Source organism: Mus musculus, chromosome 17 (assembly GCF_000001635.26).
Source record: "Mus musculus strain C57BL/6J chromosome 17, GRCm38.p6 C57BL/6J".
NCBI lineage: Eukaryota > Metazoa > Chordata > Mammalia > Rodentia > Muridae > Mus > Mus musculus.
In genome coordinates, this window is record NC_000083.6 from 47,023,929 (window position 1) to 47,043,427 (window position 19,499).

At 43.8% G+C, this 19,499-nt stretch overlaps 1 pseudogene; it reads right to left on the reverse strand.

Annotated features, from left to right (window-relative positions):
* On the reverse strand, nt 18,539–19,252 carry Gm4945 (predicted gene 4945; annotated as a pseudogene).

The window sequence follows — 19,499 nt, forward strand, 5'->3', positions numbered from 1 at the left end:
TTCAATTCTATCTAACTATATTTTTACCTTTGGTCTTATTGTTTACAGTAGTTTGCCAAAATATATGTTTTGTTTTGTTTTCTGGGGGTGGTGCTGGTGGTGGATATCTTTAGAATCTTTTGATTTATCCATGAGAGTGGCTCTATACCTGTTAAATGTTTATTTAAGTTTTGAGCAGTTGTTTGTTCTATCAGGCTAAACATTTTCTAGATTTCTTTTCAAAATAGTTTCTCCTTGGTGCAGAGGAAACGAATGGCTCATGTTGTTTTTTGTCTGGCCTTAAGTGAAATTGCTTAGTCAATTTTGTGATATTAAGGGTTTGCCTGAGATGTCTTTGGATGACCTACATTCATGAGCCTTCAGTCCATTTCTTCCATATCTTCTACATTTCACAGGAAATTTTCTTCCTGAATTATTTTTATTGTAGAAGAGTTTGCCTTAGGAACTGTTTTATGCAGTCATTGATCTTTCACTCTTACAGCGATGAGCATTGTTAGTTTTCATATGTTGTGTAATTGTTTGTACACCCATAACTGAATTATGAGCATTAGATTGTATATCCACAGTCGTTTTAATCCATTCATAAATAGGTGTGAATCTGGACCTTAAAGGTCTAATAGACTTTTTGCATTCAGCTTTAGTGTTTTTACAGGCTAAAGATTCAATTAAAATTTCTCTATCATTGGGACTGATACGCCTCTATTCAGAGCTTGTTTTAGTTAAGGTTTTATTGCTGTGAACCGACACCATGACCAAGGCAACTCTTATTAGGACAGCATTTAATTGGGGTTGGCTTACGGGTTCAGAGGTTCAGTCCATTATAATCAATAATCATGCAGAAGCATGGCAGCGTCCAGGCAGGCATGCATGGTGCAGAAGGAGTTCTACATTTTCATGGAAGGCTGCTAGGAGAAGACTAGATTCCAGACATCTTAGACAAAAGTCTTAAAGCCCACACTCACAATGACACACCTACTCCAACAAGGCCACACTTCCAAATAGTGACACTCCCTTGGCCAAGCATATACAAACCATCACAGAGCTGTAGCTAATCATTGTAAAAAGCAAGTAAACGATTCATTTGAACCCTTGGTTACCTTTGTAAATAATTCAGCTAGTCCCTGTTCAACCTTGTCCCCAGGATGTAAGGCTATTGTATGACACTGTTCTAGGACAGCATCATCAAGGGTAATCTGCATTCTCAATTCAGAATATGGACCTTTACCTGGTAATTGATCCTTGATGATATCAATGCCTCAAGTCCTATTTCATTGCTCCATGACAGAAGCCTTGTCTTTCCATGTTAGCCATTTTAATGGAGGGCCAGGCTCGAAGATGGCTGTCATCAAATCACTCCAATCTTTTGGAATGATACGATTTTTTATGGCTCAGTTATTAAGTATCTGTTCAACATAAGGTTAATGTAAGCCACAGGGTGTTATTGCTTCCTCCTCTGTAGGCTGACACCAGAATTCTTGATAACACTATGGATTTTCCTCATCTCCTTATAATTTCTTTACCAAGGCTGGAAAAGTCATTCTAGGTTTTGTTTTGTTTTGTTTTTGTTTTTGTTTTTTTAAACAGATGATATAGACTGCTTTTTGGAGGATTGTTACAAAGTGGGGTTTTAGGTTCCTCCCTTCTTTCCTTTGTCCTTATCTCAATATCATCTTCAATTTTATTAATATTCTAATTTTCCTTTTAAGGCCTGTCTTTATTTCTGTATCTCTCCTTTTCTTGTATCTCTAATGCCCTCTTTTTGAGAATGTATACAAACATTATGATTATTAATATTAGGATAATAAATACCACCATATTAATAATCATAATTGGAAATGTGTCCATTTCAGTTAAGACAATTATCTCTTTCTCTTTTAATTAAGTTTATTTATTTATTCCTTTACAATCCGATATCAGCCCTTCTTCTCCTCCAAGTTCCCACCTCACAGACATCCTCTCCCCCATTCCTCCTTCCCCTTCTCTTTTGAGAAGGGGAGGCTCCCATCTAGGTGTCACCCCATACCCCTCCCCACATTAAGTCCCTGCAGGACTAGGCACATCCTCTCCTACTGAGGCCAGACAAGGCTGCTGTCCATTTAGGGGCTTAGGATCCACAGGCAGGCAACAAGCTCAGGGACAGCCCCCGTTCTAGCTATTTGGGGGACGCACATGTAGACCAAGCCATTCATCTACTATATATGTGGAAGGGGCCTAGGTCCAGTCCATGCTCACCCTTTGGTTGGTGGTTCAGTCTCTGGGAGTCTCCAAAGGTTCAGGTTAGCTGACTCTGACGATTTTCCTGTGGAATTCCTGTCCTCTTTGGGTTCCTCAAATTTTCTCCCAGCTCTTCTATAAGATGCTCTGAGCCCCATCTAATGTTTGAGTGTGAGTCTCTGCATCTCTTTCCATTGGCTGCTGGGTGGAGCCTCTGAGAGGACAGTTATGCTAAGTTCCTGTCTGCAAGCATAATAGAGTATCATTAATAATGTCAGGGATTGGTTCTTGCCCATGGGATGGGTCTCAATTTGGGGCAGTCATTGGTTGGCCATTCCCTCAGTCTCTGCTCTATCTTTGTCCCTGCCCATCTTGTGGGCAAGACATATTTGGGTCAAAGGCTTTGTGGGTGGGGTTCTGTCCTTATCCTTACAATGGGAGTCCTGCCTGGCTATAGGAAATAGTCACCTCAGAATTCATATCCCCTACTACTAGAATTCTCAGCTAGAGATGCCCCCTTACACCCTCTAGGAACTTTGCCCGTCCCAGGTCTCTGGCAAGTCCTAGAGATTGCCCCCATCCCCAGCCAATCTCCCTTCTCTTGCCTCTGCTCTCCCTATATCTGATCCTCCCACTCCCTACCCACTCCCTTCCCATTCTCTTTTCCATCCAGTTCCTTCCTTCCACTAATTGCCAATATCTACTTTGTTTCCCCTTCTAAGAAAGATTCAAACATCCTCCCTTGCTCCTTCCTTGTTATTTGGCTTCCTTGGGTTTGTTGATTATAACATGGTTATCCTGTACTTTATGGCTAATATCTACTTATAAGTGAGTACATACCATGTATGTATGTTTTGGGTATGGGTTACCTCACTCAAGATGATATTTCTAGTTCCATCTATATGCCTGTAAAATTCATGATGTCTTTGTTTTAAATGGCTGAGTAGTATTCCATTGTGTAGATATGCCACATTTTCTATATTCATTTTTCAGTTGAGAGACATCTAAGTTGTTTCTAGTATTCTTTATTACAAATAAAGCTGCTATAAACATAGTTGAGCATGTGTCCCTGTGGTATAGTGGGGCATCTTTTGGGTATATGCCCAAGAGTGGTATAGCTGGGTCTTGATGTAGAACTATTCCCAGCCTTCTAAGAAACCATTAAGTTGATTTCCAGAGTGGTTGTACAGCTTTGCACTCCCACCAGCAATGGAGGAGTGTTCCCCTTGTTCCACAATCTTGCCACCATGTGCTGTTCTCTGAGTTTGTAGTCGTAGCCATTCTGATGGGTGTAAGGTGAAATCTCTGAGTGTTCTGATTTGCATTTTCCTGATGACTAATGATGTCGAGCATTTCTTTAGGTGTTTCTTGGTCATTCAAGATTCTCTGTTGCGAATTCTCTGTTTAGCTTTTGTCTTAGTCAGGGTTTCTATTCCTGCACAAACATCATGACCAAGAAGCAAATTGGGGAGGAAAGGGTTTATTCGGCTTATACTTCCATGCTGCTGTTCATCACCAAAGGAAGTCAGGACTGGAACTCAAGCAGGTCAGGGAGCAGGAGCTGATGCAGAGGCCATGGAAGGATGTTCTTTACTGGCTTGCCTCCCCTGGCTTGCTCAGCCTGCTCTCTTATAGAACCCAAGACTACCAGCCCAGAGATGGTCCCACCCACAAGGGGCCTTTCCCCCTTGATCACTAATTGAGAAAATGCCTTACAGTTGGATCTCATGGAGGCATTTCCTCAACTAAAGCTCCTTTCTCTGTGATAACTCCAGCTGTGTCAAGTTGACACAAAACTAGCCAGTACAATTGACCCCTTGTCAACTTGACACACAAAAACATCACTAGTAAGCCTCAACCCTTACAATCTTATTCATCCCCAAGATCTAAATAACTTTAAAAGTCCCACAGTCTTTACATATTCTTAAAATTTCAATCTCTTAAAATTCAAAGTCTCTTTAACTGTGGGCTCCAGTAAAACAGTTTCTTCCTTCAAGAGGGAAAATATCAGGGCACAGTCACAATCAAAAGCAAAAGTCAATCTCCAACCGTCCAATGTCTGGGATCCAACTCACGATCTTCTGGGCTCCTCCAAGGGCTTGGGTCACTTCTCCAGCCAGGCCCTTTGTAGCACACGCGTCATCCTCTAGGCTCCAGATTCCTGTACTCCACTGCTGCTGCTGCTCTTGGTGGTCATCTCATGGTACTGGCATCTCCAAAACACTTCATGACCCCTTCAGTCCTGGGCCTTCAATTGCAACTGAGGCTGCACCTTCACCAATGGCCTTCCATGGCCTCTCACAGTGCCGAGCCTCAGCTGCTTTGTGTGACCCCTTCATGCCTTCAAAACCAGTACCACCTGGGTGACCCTTACATATTACCAAGTCCCGCTGCAGCAGGAGTACAACCTTGGCCATCTCTGGAACACAGCCTCTTTGTGCTTTCAGAAAACACTTCCCAGAAGATGTCACCTCAATGATGCTGGTCTCTTCTTAATCACCGCTAATTTCTTAGCTCCAGCTAACCAGCATCAATAGTCCCAGTAATGCAAAGTTTTTGCTTTGGTAGTTCTGGTATCTTGTTAATCACAGCTGATTCTTCAGCCCCAGCTAACCAGAACTACAGAATCTTCACAATCAAAACAGCAATGGCTTTGAAAAGAGTCTTTAATTTTCCCTCTGAAATTTCACAAACCAGACCTCCATCTTCTGCAGTGTTCTCAACATTATCTTCCAAGCTCCTACACAACATCTGACAGAGCTCTTAACAACAAGTGGATCTTCTAGCCCAAAGTTCCAGAGTCCTTCCACAGTCCTCCCCAAAACATGGTCAGGTAGTCACAGGAATACCCCACTCTGCTGGTACCAATTTGTCTTAGTCAGGGTTTCTATTCCTGCACAAACATCATGACCAAGAAGCAAGTTGGGGAGGAGAGAGTTTATTCAGCTTACACCTCCATGTTGCTGTTCATCACCAAAGGAAGTCAGGACTGGAACTCAAGCAGGTCAGAAAGCAGGAGCTGATGCAGAAGCCATGGAGGGATGTTCTTTACTGGCTTGCCTCCCCTGGCTTGCTCAGCCTGCTCTCTTATAGAACCCAAGACTACCACCCCAGAGATGGTCCCACCCACAAGGGGCCTTTCCCTCTTGATCACTAATTGAGAAAATGCCTTACAGTTGGATATCATGGAGGCATTTCCTCAACTAAAGCTCCTTTCTCTGTGATAACTCCAGCTGTGTCAAGTTGACACAAAACTAGCCAGTACAGCTTTGTACCCCATCTTTAAATTGGGTTATTATTAAACCATTAAAAATGTCATTATACAGAGTCCAAAGGCTCTATGTTGTTAAAATTCTCATCTTATTCATTGTATTCTCTTTAATTTTATTAATTTAAAAATTTGTGATTTTTCACACCCAGGTTCTTTCTCTCTTTAGCACTTAAACATAATTTTAAACATTTTTTTTTTTTACCTGATCCAAAGTTTGGCTGTATTTGAATTTCTTCTCTGTCTCTCTGTACCTGGCTTCTGCTTCCTGTGATGTTACTAGCTCAGCGCCTGGCTTTCTGTTCACAGGCAGAGGAACTTCTGCCTTTCCCACATAACCAGGAGCTGCATCTCATCAAATTCCAATCCTTCTCCCACTGGCAATGTTGGGTCCCTGTGCAAGGTGGCAGGTTCTGTGTGTCTCTAACAAGTATCTGGCCAGAAAGAGGCCTGCCAGCCCAGTTCCACAGCCTGCCCTTGCCATCTTGGGCTGAAACTGCTGTTTGCTCATTGACTTTGGCTGGTCCAGGCTGCTGTACCTGTTTCTCCCCTGTGCACCCACACTGGGCTACTGAAGCAGAAATTTCTGGCTTCTTTGTAGACTCAGTTGTGTCCTGTGATGTTTTTCTTGAAACTGTCTTATGAGAGGATGTTTTGCTGAGAACGGACACATGGTCTTTTTCTGGAAGCTGCCTGGGAAAATGACGTCCTGTGATGTCTTGCTGGAGCCAATGTTCGAGAGGACACAGGATGTTTGGAAAGGGGGTAACAGACAGTGGACTATGTTCTGGCATTGGCTCACCTTGCCACGCTTGGGCGTTGTTGGGCTTTCCCGACATTGGTTTTGGGATGACGCTTGGGCATTGGTTCTCCGTGACTTCTTTTCTGATCACCATTTGTCATGACTTTGTAGACAGAAACACACAGAAGAACTTCTGGTGATATACCAGCGGCTTGTTGCTGCTTCCAAATACTGAGGCCAATTGGCAGAGCCTTGGGGTGTCGAGGTTGAGCTTCCACTGCTGATATCCTGACAGTGCAGATTTGAATCACTCCAAAGAACTATTTCTAAACATCCCCCTTTGCCCTATTAACTTTCCCTTTCCACTACTTCTGGTGGGTGGTGGGCCAGAAGAGAGGTTAAAGTGTTTAAGAACCCTTATTAAAGTTGGTTTAAAAAAAAATCTAAGCCTACGGGTTATGGTTTTCCCACAAGCTGCCTAGCTCATTCTCATCTTCTCATCCTGCCTCACTCAGCTCATTGGCCATAGGTGTTTTTATTGACGGGTGGATGCTTCCACATATTGCACAGAAGATTGCCCCTAAATTTCCCTCTTTTGGTCCAATTAATGGCTTCTCCTCTAATATCAATAAAGTATATACAAGAACATTTATGAGAACTATCAGGTACGAATTACATTCACGATGTCTAATCCATTCATATTCTAATTGTTCAGCACCTACATCATTTTTTGTGAACATTCTTCTCTGTCACCTTCTGGCTGCTTTAATCAAGATCTGACAGCCTATAGCAGGGGCAGTAGAGGAAAGGTAGGACATCTGGGGAGAGATAGGAACTCTGGGAAAAAATAGGGCATGGGGGATTTTGCCAGCCAGACATGGAGGAAGGCAGAGGTACATGACTGTGTAAAATGAATTATAATATTCTAGGTAGCCTGTATAAAAGACACCCAGTCCTTGTATTTTATTTACAAGACATAAACCTTAATTGGGCAGGTTTTGAGCTATTCTAACTTACATCTCAGCCATATGTTACTTGCTGAGTGTCCTGACTGTGAGCTCGTGGTCTATCTCCTCTCATGGCCCCTCCTCCTCCCTTTGTCTTCTTTTCTTTTATTCTGGTGTCTCCTTAGACCCTCACTTTATCATCAAGTCCCGCCTTTCTCTTTCTCCTGCCCAATCACAGGCTCTAACGTTTTATAAAACAATTAACTTTAAGTTGGGGGACCAGGGTTTACACAACAAAGGTCAATGTACATGGGGATTTTCTCTTCTGGGGTAGACAGATCTTAGGGTACAGAACTTAGCATTTGAATACACAGCGGTACCAGACCAACCCTCAACATTTCCCCTTTTTGTCCAATAAAAGGATGTTTTTCTTACAGTAATAAACTATCTAACAACAATATGAAACAATTATGAAATGTAGTAGGTAAGGTTTACATTCGCAAATTTGAGTCCAAATGTATTTGGCAACTTAGGAGACAGTATTTTTTTTTTTTATCTATCCTATCTTGATAAGTTTAGAGTTCTGAATCTAAATCTTTTTTTGTAATCATAACTTGTACTACAAATCTAAAAACATTTTCTTAGACCTAAAAACAACTTTTAGACCTAAAAAAAACCTTAAATTCTAAACAACTTAAGCTTAATTGTGAGACTAGAACTATCTAGTTTTCAATCTCACAGAGACCAGAGAAGGAATAAATATTACCTGAATGTGCTGGAAGTGCAGGCAAGAGCTTCCAGGAATTATAGAAAGGACAGACGTCGTTGGCTGCTTGAACAGTTCCCTAAAAAAGTCTATACCGTTAGAGTATCCATCTTCATCCTTCTGGTCACAGTGTCTCTTGCAGACCTTTTGTAAAGCAGGAATTATGTAGGTGTGCTTAGTTAAGTTATATGAGCTAGTTGGGATAGCCTCAGCTATAGTGGCTAAATTCTCATATATAATAAAAAGTCCCCATTTCATTATTGTGAGCTGATGGGTTCAGCAACAGTCATCATTATCTTGATGTGTGTGCACATGCATGATGTGGAGGTGTGGTTGTACGCAAGCACGTGGGTGAGGAGCTCAGAAAATAAGTCTGTGAGATGGTTCTCTTCTTCCACCATGTGTGTGTGTGTGCTTGTGTGCTACATGTGTGTAGATGTCCTTGGAGAGCAGGAAAGAGCCCCAGATCCCCCAGAGTTGAATACCACTGGTGGTTGAGCGATACTCAGTGTAGGTGCTTGGGAAATAAAGTTGGGTGTCTTGCAAGAGCAGCAAGTAGTCTCGACCTCTGAGCCATCTATCCAGTCCCTTTCCTTTCATCTTTATGTGGATTTGGGATATCAAAATCAGGTGGGTTACTAGGTCTGCTCTGCAAGTGTGTTACCCACTGATTCCCACTGCTGGCCCTGAGTGGGTCTAGACAGCAATCTCTCTGCAGGGGCGCCTGGTCTGAAACTGAGCTGTCTTCGGAGTTTCTTTTCTGTGGTTCCATGCTTCCTTTTATAGGAAGTTGGCAAGGTTTGGAGACCCGCTTCCCTAACGTTTACCTTCGAATCAGTTTTCTCTTTGTTCTCCAACGACAGACATTCTGGACAAATTACAGATTGAGGACTTATTTTGTCATCCTTAGACTAGCATATACTCTAGACCAATTTTGATGTCACTTAATGTGTTTTCCTCACAGTATTAATTCAATCGTATGATTGCTGCTTCCCTCAAATTATTTTAATATTTTCTGAGTTAATTTGTTTATGAGAATATGTATGGACCTTGTGTAAGTATGACATATGTGTAGGTACCAGAAGGGGGTGCTGGGTCCCCTGGAATGGTGTTATAGGAGAGTAATGAGCCACTCAGTGTATGTGCTAAGAATGAACCTGGGTCCTCTACAAGAGCAGGATGTACTCCCAACCACAGAACCATCTCTCCAGGTTCCAGAAAGAAATTCGTAAAGGAATCTTTCTTTATGTTCAGAGTCAAGGAAAAGTCTTTCCTGTCTTTTTTTTTTTTTTTTTCTGTCAGTGAGCAATTTTTTCCAATATTAGCTTTCAGTGATGTTATTTCCCTCTGTCTTTTTTTTTTTTTTTCCTTCTCTTTCTTTTTAAAGACAGGGTTTCTCTATGTATATCTGGTTATCCTGTAACTTTTTTTTTTAAGATTTATTTATTTCATGTGTATGGGTACACTGTCGCTGTCTTCAGACATATTAGAGGAGGCCCATTACAGATGGTTGTGAGTCACCATGTGGTTGCTGGGAATTGAACTCAGAACCTCTGGAAGAGCAGTCAGTGCTCTTAACCACTGAGCCATCTCTCCAGCCCCCCTGGAACTTGTTTTGTAGGCCAAGCTAACCTTGAACTCACAGAGATCCACCTGCCTCTGCCTCCCTTGCTGAGATCAACAGTGTGTACCATTATTCCCAGCTCTATAAATTTATCTTGATTGTGAAATGAATCAGTTCTTCCTGGTGTTTTATGTGATGAACATAATATCGAATACAATTCCCTTTTCAGATAATTACCAAACTCTTTTTAAGAAAGAGATTATTCTGAAGTGCTCTGCCTCCACATTCTTAAATCCCTTCCCTCTGTAGGGACCGGGGACATGATCCAGTCATTAAGAGTTCTTCCAGAGGTTCTGGGTTTGATTTCCTGCAACCACGTGGAGGCTTAAGGCCACCTTCAATTCCAGTCCCAGGAGATTGGCGCCCTCTTCTGGTCTGCACGCATATGATGCAGAAACATATGCTGGCAAAACACTCATGATTTTTACTTTAATTTACAATAAAATAAAGAAATTCCCAGCCAAGTTGGGGTGGTGCACACCTTTAATCTTAGCACTTGGGAGGCAGAGGCAGATAAAGCTCTAATTTTGAGGCCAAATTGGTCTATAGAGTGAGTTCCAGGACAGCCAAGGCTACACTGAAAAAATCCTGTCTTGAAACAAAACAAAGCAAAATAAAATCCCCCCTTTTGTTGGAGCTATTTATTAGTTATTTATATCCAATATTGTGATTATTATTGGATCTATGCTAATTTTGGTAAAGTATGTATTCCAGTAGTTTCCCAAAAATGCTGTGTGCAGAAACAGGATTCTCACAGCTTCCCATACTATTGTCAAGAAATCCACAGCTATTGAAATCTGATGTTTTGTGCTGACCCGGTTTTCTATCTCAGGAATTAGATTGGGCTTTTACCCTTAAAATTCTGGGTTTTCACAATGTTGTGATTTAGTGGGGGTTAATTTCTACACATTGGTTCTGGGACCAAGTAGAATCACCCTCTCTCCTTCCCTTTCTTTCACTCTTTCTGTCTCCATGTATATGTGCATGGTCTATGTGCATGTGTGTGTGTGTGTGTGTGTGTGTGTGTGTGTGTGTGTGAGTGTGCATGTGTATATGTGTATGTGCATGTGTATGGGGGTGAGTGTGCATGTCTGTATGTGCATGTGTGTGTGTGGGTGAGTGTGCATATGTGTATGTGTGAGTGTGCATATGTGTATGTGTGAGTGTGCATGTGTATATGTGCATGTGTTTGTTGGAAGTGAGTGTGCATGTGTTATGTGGGGGTGAGTGTGCATTGTATATGTGCATGTGTGAGTGTGGGGTGAGTGTGCATGTGTGAGTGTGCATGTGTGTATGTGCATGTGTGTGTTGGGGTGAATGTTCATGTGTATGTGTGGGGTGAGTGTGCATGTGTGTATGTGCATGTGTGTGTGAGTGTGCATGTGTATATGTGCATGTGTTTGTTGGAAGTGTGTGTGCATGTGTGTATGTGTGGGGTGAGTGTTCATGTGTGTATGTGCATGTGTGTGTTGGGGGTGAGTGTATATGTGTGCATGTGTGTAGAGACCAGAGGTTGATGCCAAGTGTCACCCTTGATCCTTCACTGTTCTATGTCCTGAGGCAGAGTCACTAGCAGAACTCAGAACTCTCAGATCCCACTAACTTAGCTAGCCATCCTGCCCCATGCTGAGATTACAGACAGGTCCCAGTGTGGTGCAGGGGATGTTTGTAAAGTCAGTATTTACACATTTGCAGAGCAAGCATTTTATCACAGAGTCATCACCCCAGCCCCTACTAAATGGATCGTTTCTGCACGACAATGTATTGTAACTTTAGTCTTTTTCAAATCCTATTTTTGTTTGTTTGTTTGTTTTTTGTTTTCAAGACAGGGTTTCTCTGTATAGCCCTGGCTGCCCTAGAACTCACCTTGTAGACAAGGCTGGCCCCGAACTCAGAAATCCGCCTGCCTCTGCCTCCCAAGTGCAGGGATTAAAGACGTGCACCACCATTGCCCAGCTCAAAATCTTATTTTTAATGATGGTTCTCAAATGCTTTAACCCACCAGGGGTAGTGAAAAAGAAAGGATAGAGAGGATATGGGGCAGGGATGGGGTGTGTGTGTGGGGGGTGCAGAGTGGATCTGTTTAGAAAGGTTATTTGGAGCAACTCCCACCTGCATTGTCTGGAAATTGGCAGTTCAGTCCACAGATTAGCAGGCAGCTTAAACCAATCACAAACACTTCCCAGATACACGAGCAATCCAGTTCCATAGAGTCAGTTTAGCAACAGTGGTGACCCGATCTAGCAGAGACAGCCAGGCCTCAACCTCAGTCTCAGCGTGAGTCATCAGGAGGGACCAGGAGGGACACCAGGAGAAGTTCTCAGCTGTGCCTCTCTCAGGAAGATGAAGATCAGCAAAGACTGGAGACCCACAAGTATTGCCCAGCTAGTTGTACCAGCAAGCCAAACTCTGTCTCTGTCACTCCTGTTTATACCCTCCAAACATCACTCGTCCTCCACGTGCCTTGCACGCACATCCGATCAGTCTGAGTCAGAGGAGTCTGGATAAATGGAGCTCAACTACGCAATGTAAGGCAGACCAAGACATGCATGTTGTTAGTAACGAATCCTTCATCACGTGTCCTGTCACATGTTTGCTTTAGCAGAGCATCTCCTTTTCTATGTCTGATTCAATGCAACACTTCTCCGCGAGTCTGCTTTAGTTTTTCATCTGTGTCCACTTCAGGAAAACATTCCTTCATGTGTTTGCCGCAGCAAAATACCATCCAACACGACTGACTCTCCAAAGAACCCTTAAGTTTCCACTCCAATGTATCTTCAAGGTTTGGTAAATTAAACAAACAAACAAACAAACAAACAAAAACCAACATTTTCTTTATCAGTTATGATTAACAGTTAATTCAACCCGTTAATTACTTTTTTCAGTGGCAACAGTAGTCAAACCTTTCTATAGTATAGGGCTGAACTGAGTCTCTCTCTCTCTCTCTCTCTCTCTCCACACACACACACACACACACACACACACACACACACATATACATGTATATATATTCTCTGTAAATCTTATGTACTTAGTCTACCCACAGCTGACACAATGCTTTGTGCTGTTTCTCAGTGGAGGGATAAGCCCTCACTGTTGAGGGCTGGGCTTTGGTTTGCTGAAGCCATCATGAAAAGCTTCCTGATGAAGCCAGATGTGGCACTGTGTGCCTGTCACCTTAGAAATCAGGAAGTGGAGGCAGGAGGATCAAGAGTTCAGTGGTAGCCTTAGCTTCACAGAGAGTTTGAGGTCAGCCTGGGCTATGTGAGACCCTGCCAAAGAGATGGGGGGAGGAGAAGTGAGGGAAGAAAAAAGGACAGGAGAAGGGGGAGGGGAAGAGAAGGGAGGAGGAGGAGGGAATGGAGGGAAGTGGAAGGGGAGGGGAAGGAGGGGGGTGGGAGAACAGAATCAGAGCAGTCATTCGGGTAAGAGGAAACTTAGCCAAATCCCTCTTTGTCTTCCCTCCCTCTTTCATAATTTGATTCCCAGATGAGTAGTCTGTGTCTATCTGCCAATTTTACAGGGGTTTCCATTTTTACTTTGATCTCTTGTGAATTGTGAACCCATGCATTTTGTTCCAGATTACTCAGTGAGTTGTGCTTGAGGCTGGATCAGACAAGTTAGACAATGGGTGTGCTAAGCTTCCTGGCCCTTGAGTCCCTAAGAGTTCTCTTGTCTCCCAGTCTCATCCTTCTGTAGGGGAACTGAGATAACACAGTGTGCCTCTGCCCCCAGCTTCTCTGTGAGTTCTTGGGATTCAAACTCAGATCTTTACACCTGGTTGGTGGGTGCTTTAATAGTGGGCCATCCCAGCCCTGAAAGGGCCCTAAAATGTTAGGGCACACATATATATGTATATGTCTAATTTTATTCTATGTTCATTGATGTTTTGCTACATGCATGTCTGCATGAGAGTGTCAGGAGCCCTGGATTTTGAGTTACAGACAGTTGTGAGCTGTCATGTGGGTGCTGGGAATTGAACCCAGGTCCTCTGGAAGAACAGCCAGTGCTCTTAACCATTGAGACATATCTCCAGCCCCCATAAATCTATCCTTAAGTTATTGTAGCTACAAATTGGACAGCAGTAAAATACAATCTACCTATTAGCCACCAGTGAAACCATAATTCGCAGAGACAGGAATAGGGGATTCTGTCAGACCAGTGCCATTGAGTGAATGTGGAGGACTAGCAGGGTTGGCTGAGCAAGTGTGTTTGTGAATAGAAACTTCTGGTTTCTTTGGAAAGTAAGTTATGTCAAATGATATTTTGCTGGGCACACAGGTGAAAGGATATTTTGTTAAAGTAGGCATGTGAAGGAATGTTTTTCTGAAGCAGACAAGGGCGTAAGGATGTTTTGCTATAGCAAACACAAGAAAAGACACATGATGTTCAGAAGGAATATAAATATGACCCCCAGACATTGGGAGCTCAAGCATTGGTTCGCTTTGCTCTGCCTTGCTGCTCTTCACTGACGACCTGCATGGATTGGTTTGCCTTACATTGCATTGCCAAGCTTTGCTTGTGGCGATTCCATAGAGAGAACCTCACCAAAGAACTTATGGTGAGGTTCCTGCGGATTTTGCAGCTTCTGCAGACTCGGACTGCTTGGTGAGCTGCAAGGTTTCTTCTGAATTGAATTGCCCTTGCTGATTCCTGTGTGGTGTCTGCCGAGCGGACTGGACGGCAGCTGCTGGTTCATGTTTGGTGTTTGCTAGTGGACTGGACTGAGAGCAACAAAGACTGGGGTCGCTCCAAAGAACTATTTCTAAACAGGTACACTTCCCCCATATCCTAATAACCTTTCTTTCCCACTACCTCTGATGGGTGGTGGACTAGTGGGGAGGTTGGACCCTTACTAAAGTAGGTTGAAAAAAATATGCCAAAATGTTTGTATATGCCTGATGATTTGAGTTTATTCCTATATTCCTCAAGGTAGCTGGAGAGGTCTGAGAACTTCCCTTTGACCTGTGCACACTCCCTGTGACCTGTGTGTACCCACATTCACACATTCTTGAACATGCAGTAAACAAATATTTAAAAAGAAAGCAGCGTGTGGGAACCAGCAGGGATGTAGGTCAGTTGATAACAAGCCTGCCTAGCCAACATAGGGTCCTGGATCCATCCCTGGCATCTTAAGTGTGGGATGATGTTGAAAGAAGCACTTTGGACTCATCCCGAGATAGGGTTCTCCCTCCCCTTACTCTGTGCATGTCCACCTGTCTATCATCCTGCAGAACAAGTACAGCTTTGTACCATGACATTCCTAACCCAGACTTCAGGATTCTTCACCATTCATATCGATTCTGTCAGTGGACCAAACATCGACCCTGCCCAGGGACTTGAACACAAGCAGAAGGTCCTGCATTCCCTGTAGAGTACGAGTTCAAGTCACTAGGTCCTCTGCCTTTGATTCTGCTCATTGCAAGGACACCCTCACCCTCCTCTCAAGTGGCCCTTCAGGCAGAGACAACTAACTACTCTCTAGGACTGTGTTTGAAATGACCTTGGAGCCTTCTTCAGATCCGTTTCCTCCGCGATACTGCTGGGAGCCTGCAGGGGGCGCTCCTGTCCAGGGCTGGCATCCTCTCAGGCTCGCCTTTCTCGGTGGGGCTGGGCTTTCTTATGCCTGCAGTCTCTCTTTAACAATGGAGCTTGCGTTTGTTTAAAATTGTGACTGGTGGCACAGCTGGGAGCCCAGAAGTACTCTGTGTCGCTTTGTTATTTTAGGTTTCATAAGCAGCTAGAAAGTGAAATTCAAAATGACATCTTCAAGCGGAAATCAAGTCCTTCTCCTCCCGAGCTATGTATATTGGGATGCCCTTCTAGCAACCAGCCATGGTGCCACGCCAGCAGCCAGAATGCCAGTTAAGATCCATGCCTACTTTTTAGTAGTAGGGACTTGAGAACAAGAAGCTCTGCGTGGCACAGGGTGAATTCTTCGGAGGACCAGTCTGAGACAAACTGAAATTTGATCTCGCCTGAAATTTCTTCCAGTTGACAGAGCTTCTTTTTCATTCAATAAAATGAAACACAAAATAAAGCAAAGACAGAGGTTCAGGCATAGCCGTTGAATTACCCCTAGTTAATATGTCACCACAGCTTAGAGTAACTTGAATGTCTGAATCAGTCTTATCAGATGGTGGCAGAATTCCTGGAGAATTGGTATTTCATTGTGGAGGAACCAAGGAATTGCCGGCCCTGCCAACAGAAGACAAACTAAGACTGGGCTGTCTGACTTAGCAAATACAAATATGTACACTCAGTTAACTGTGAATTTCAGACACCGAACTCAAACATTTCATTTCATTTTACTTGCTTGAGACAGGGTCTCACTGAAATTCCCTATGTAGACCAGGCTAGCCTGGAATGTGCAGAGATCCACCTGCCCCTGTCTTCCAAGCCCTGGGATGAAAAGTGTGCACCACTATTCCTAATCTTCCTTAATTTTTAAATTCTCAGTAAACACTAAGAGCAAATCTGGTCTCCTGTTGAAATTCAAATGTGCAGGGTGTGATGCCTGGAATGTTCTGGAATCAGGCAGAACTTTCTGAGTTTGAGGCCAGCCTAGTTTGCACAGTGAGTTCCAGTCAGCCAGAATAGCCAGTGAGACTCTGTCTTAGCCCAGGGGGTGGGGCTGGGGGAGAGAAAGAAGTTAAGATATAAATAAAAGTCCTATATTTCATTTGGTATACAAAGTGGAAGAGAAAAGTTTTTTTTGTTTGTTTTTTGTTTTTTTTTTTTTAAATTTAGCCCAGTGGGTTCTCAACCTGTGGGTCATGACCCATTTTGGGGGAACAAACAGCCCTTTCAAGGGTTCACAGATCAGCTGTCCTGCAAATCAGATATCTTGCATGTCAGATGTTTACATCACAACTCATGACTTTAGCAGGATTACAGTCATGAAGTAGCAAGAAAAATGATGTTATGGTTGGGATTGCCACAACGTGTGGCACTGTATTAAAGGGTCACAGCATTAGGAAGGGTGAGAGCCACTGCCTAAGAGCTTCAGCATCATTTGGCAGACATAGCCACCGTGAAGGGTTTGGGGTGTGTTATCCCATCCACCATCCGTGAACATACATAAGTATTTGTGTATTCTAAACCTGGTTTCCCTATTGGCTAGCTAACTGACTTTGGGAGAGTAACCTAACTTCTCTGGATTTTAAGTTTTCTTTCTTTCATGGTTATTTATTTTTATTTTGTATGTATGAGTGTTCGCTTCATGTGTGCATATGTGCTCTGTGTGTGCCTAGTGTCCTAACAAGTCCTCGGAGCCCAGAAGAAGGCAGCAGGTCCCCTGGAACTAGAGGTGGTCACAACCTGTGACCTGTCATGTAGGAGCTGGGAACCTATCCCAGGTCTTCTGTGAGAGCTCATAACTGCTGCTGAGCCCTCTCTCCAGTCTCCATTTGTAATGTTAATTGTCAAACTCACGACAAGCCTAATTTGTAAATTACACATTATTATCAGTCTGAGTAGACAGAAAAAAGTGTAATAACACGTGGTACTATCTAGGACATCAGGCATCCCTCAGGGTCTCCTGCAGACAAGGTGGGAGTAATACAATACAATTCACCTTCACTGTTGTGGGCAAGGCACTTGAAACCCATCTCTTGCCTGACAGACAAAATGTCTGAGCAACCTTGAGCTGTGACACCCGCCTTCACTGCTTCTGGACTTGGAAAGGGTCCGGTAGCCATCAGCGTGCCTGGTTCTCGGGTCTTCAGCATGTATCTGAAGATCTTTCAGCTTCCAAAACTGCACAAGTCAAGGCCCTGGTGATAATTCTACACTCTAGCCTACCCACCCACCCAGGGTTAGCAAGATGGCTCAGCTGGTAAGGGTGCTTGTTCAATTCCCGAGACCAAAATCTGCACGCATGAGAACACACACGCACACATACAAGGGGGTAACTAGATCATATTCTTCCTTTTTTGTTACAGGATATTTGAATCTGTTTCTAGTTGTGGTGTGGCTCAGCCTTAGCACACACCTTTAATCCCAAACAATGACGGTGAAGTTAGTTTGTAGAAGGAAGCACCCATGTTTGAAAGTGATGTGTGGTTGAGGATTGAGAGGCAGAGTGATGAATCAGAGAAAGAGATGACAGAATAGGATCTGCCCAACTCTCATGAGAAAGAGAGAGAGAGAGAGAGAGAGAGAGAGAGAGAGAGAGAGAGAGAGAGAGAGAGAGAAAAGGATAGCTACTTAAGGGAGAGACAAACAACACAGGAAGAACTCAGTAGAGTTCCTGGAGAACAGTGCAGTAGAGTTCAGAGGGAGAGTGGAGCAGCTCAGAGAGGGAGGAGGAGGCAGTTTTACTGGGAGAGTTTTACAGAGACAGATTGAAGAGAACAAGCTAGACACGGGTAAAGACAGAAGGAGCCCGAGAATGAGAAGGAGTCAGAAGATTAGAAAAGATTGCTAGAGATAGTTTGAGGCCAAGTGGAACAATTCTGTAGAGGCTGAGAAAGAGAAGCCAGCCTGGAGAGGAGTTTGAGCTGGAACAACCGAGTTGAACCCATCAACTAGAGATCAGAACCAGAAAGGGTGAGCTTATTCAACAGTAAGTCTCAGAGGCTGAAAACATTGTGGGCCTAGATTAGATTGTACGGAGCCTGGAAGCTTCTAGGACTAGGCCTAGGTTAGCAGACGGAGGCAGTAAGCCTCCGAGGTGACAATCACTACAAGAGAGTAAGAGATACTTTTACACTTTTCTCTGGGGAATCTGAACCAGTGTTTTTGCTTCATTTCTTCTAGTTTTTTTTCCCCTGTCCATCCTGCATTATATGAGTCCTTCATGCTCTTATTGGCTCCCTGTTGGCAATTCTGATGTTCATATCTCACGTTAAAAGTTTTCGTCTGATGCCTAGCAGGCATTGGTAGAAGCTTGACATCGTGGGGAGGTTTAACAGCATCCTCTGACTGAATAGTTTCATTGATGTCTACGTTTTTTTTTTTTTTTTTTTTTTTTTTTACAGATCTTGCCTGAGTTTATTTGTAAGAACAGCATAGGACACTGGTCATCTGCAAATAGTGTGTGGGGAAGTGTGTCACAGCAGTCCGTCTGTCTTCACACTGGTAGGAGCCTTTTCTATGGGGCCTTCACAGGGGCCTGGGTACCTTTGGGGGCCTGAGCACCTTTGGAAGCCTGGGCTGGAGCTGAAGCCTGGGCCTTAGCTGGAGCTTTGGCCCCTGCCTTGGTTTGGACATTAGGCTTCGGTTGGCAGAGCCTCTGACCCTTGGCCATGCAGCTTCGAATCCGCTTCCCAAGCTTAGGGTGAGCGATGAAAGACAGCCGCTTGAGTTTGGGTCCTTTTGGCATCTTGGGCTTGATGGCCTCTACACGCGCACTCGCTGCCTTTGCATTGTTGGCCTGCATCTTCTTCAGGCCTTTCTTGTTGTGCTTCTTGGCAGGGCGCATGTTCCTCAGGAACTTGGGGTCAACCCCCTTAAGAGATTCGTAGCTTTGCGACGGGGGTTTCTTGATGCCATTTCTGTGCCATTTGCAGGACTGGTTGTGTGTGGTGTGGTTCTTGGACTTGGCCATGTGGTAACCCACGGCTCCCGCAGCGCCTGAGACCGGAAGCGAAAGAGAAAGGCCCACAGTGCAGCATGGGAAATAGGACCGACGCCACTGGAAGGTCTAACGTAAAAGCTTCCCTCACTGCTGGCGGAGAAAAAAGGTTCCGCCTACATTCTTTTTAAAGAAGTTTGTTCATTCTTTGGAAATCTAATAAGCAAATGATGCTTTTATTTCCTCAGAGGATGGGATGAGACAAAAGCCGTCCCCAAGCTGTGCAGATACAAATCTTGGGCTGAGCCCAGAGCATTCTATCTAACTATCCCTAGGCCTGGAAGCTGCTAGCCTCCAAAAATCTAATCCCCTGCAAGCCTGGACCTTGAAGGTTTCAGCTTCCAGCCTCTGTCTGCTAACC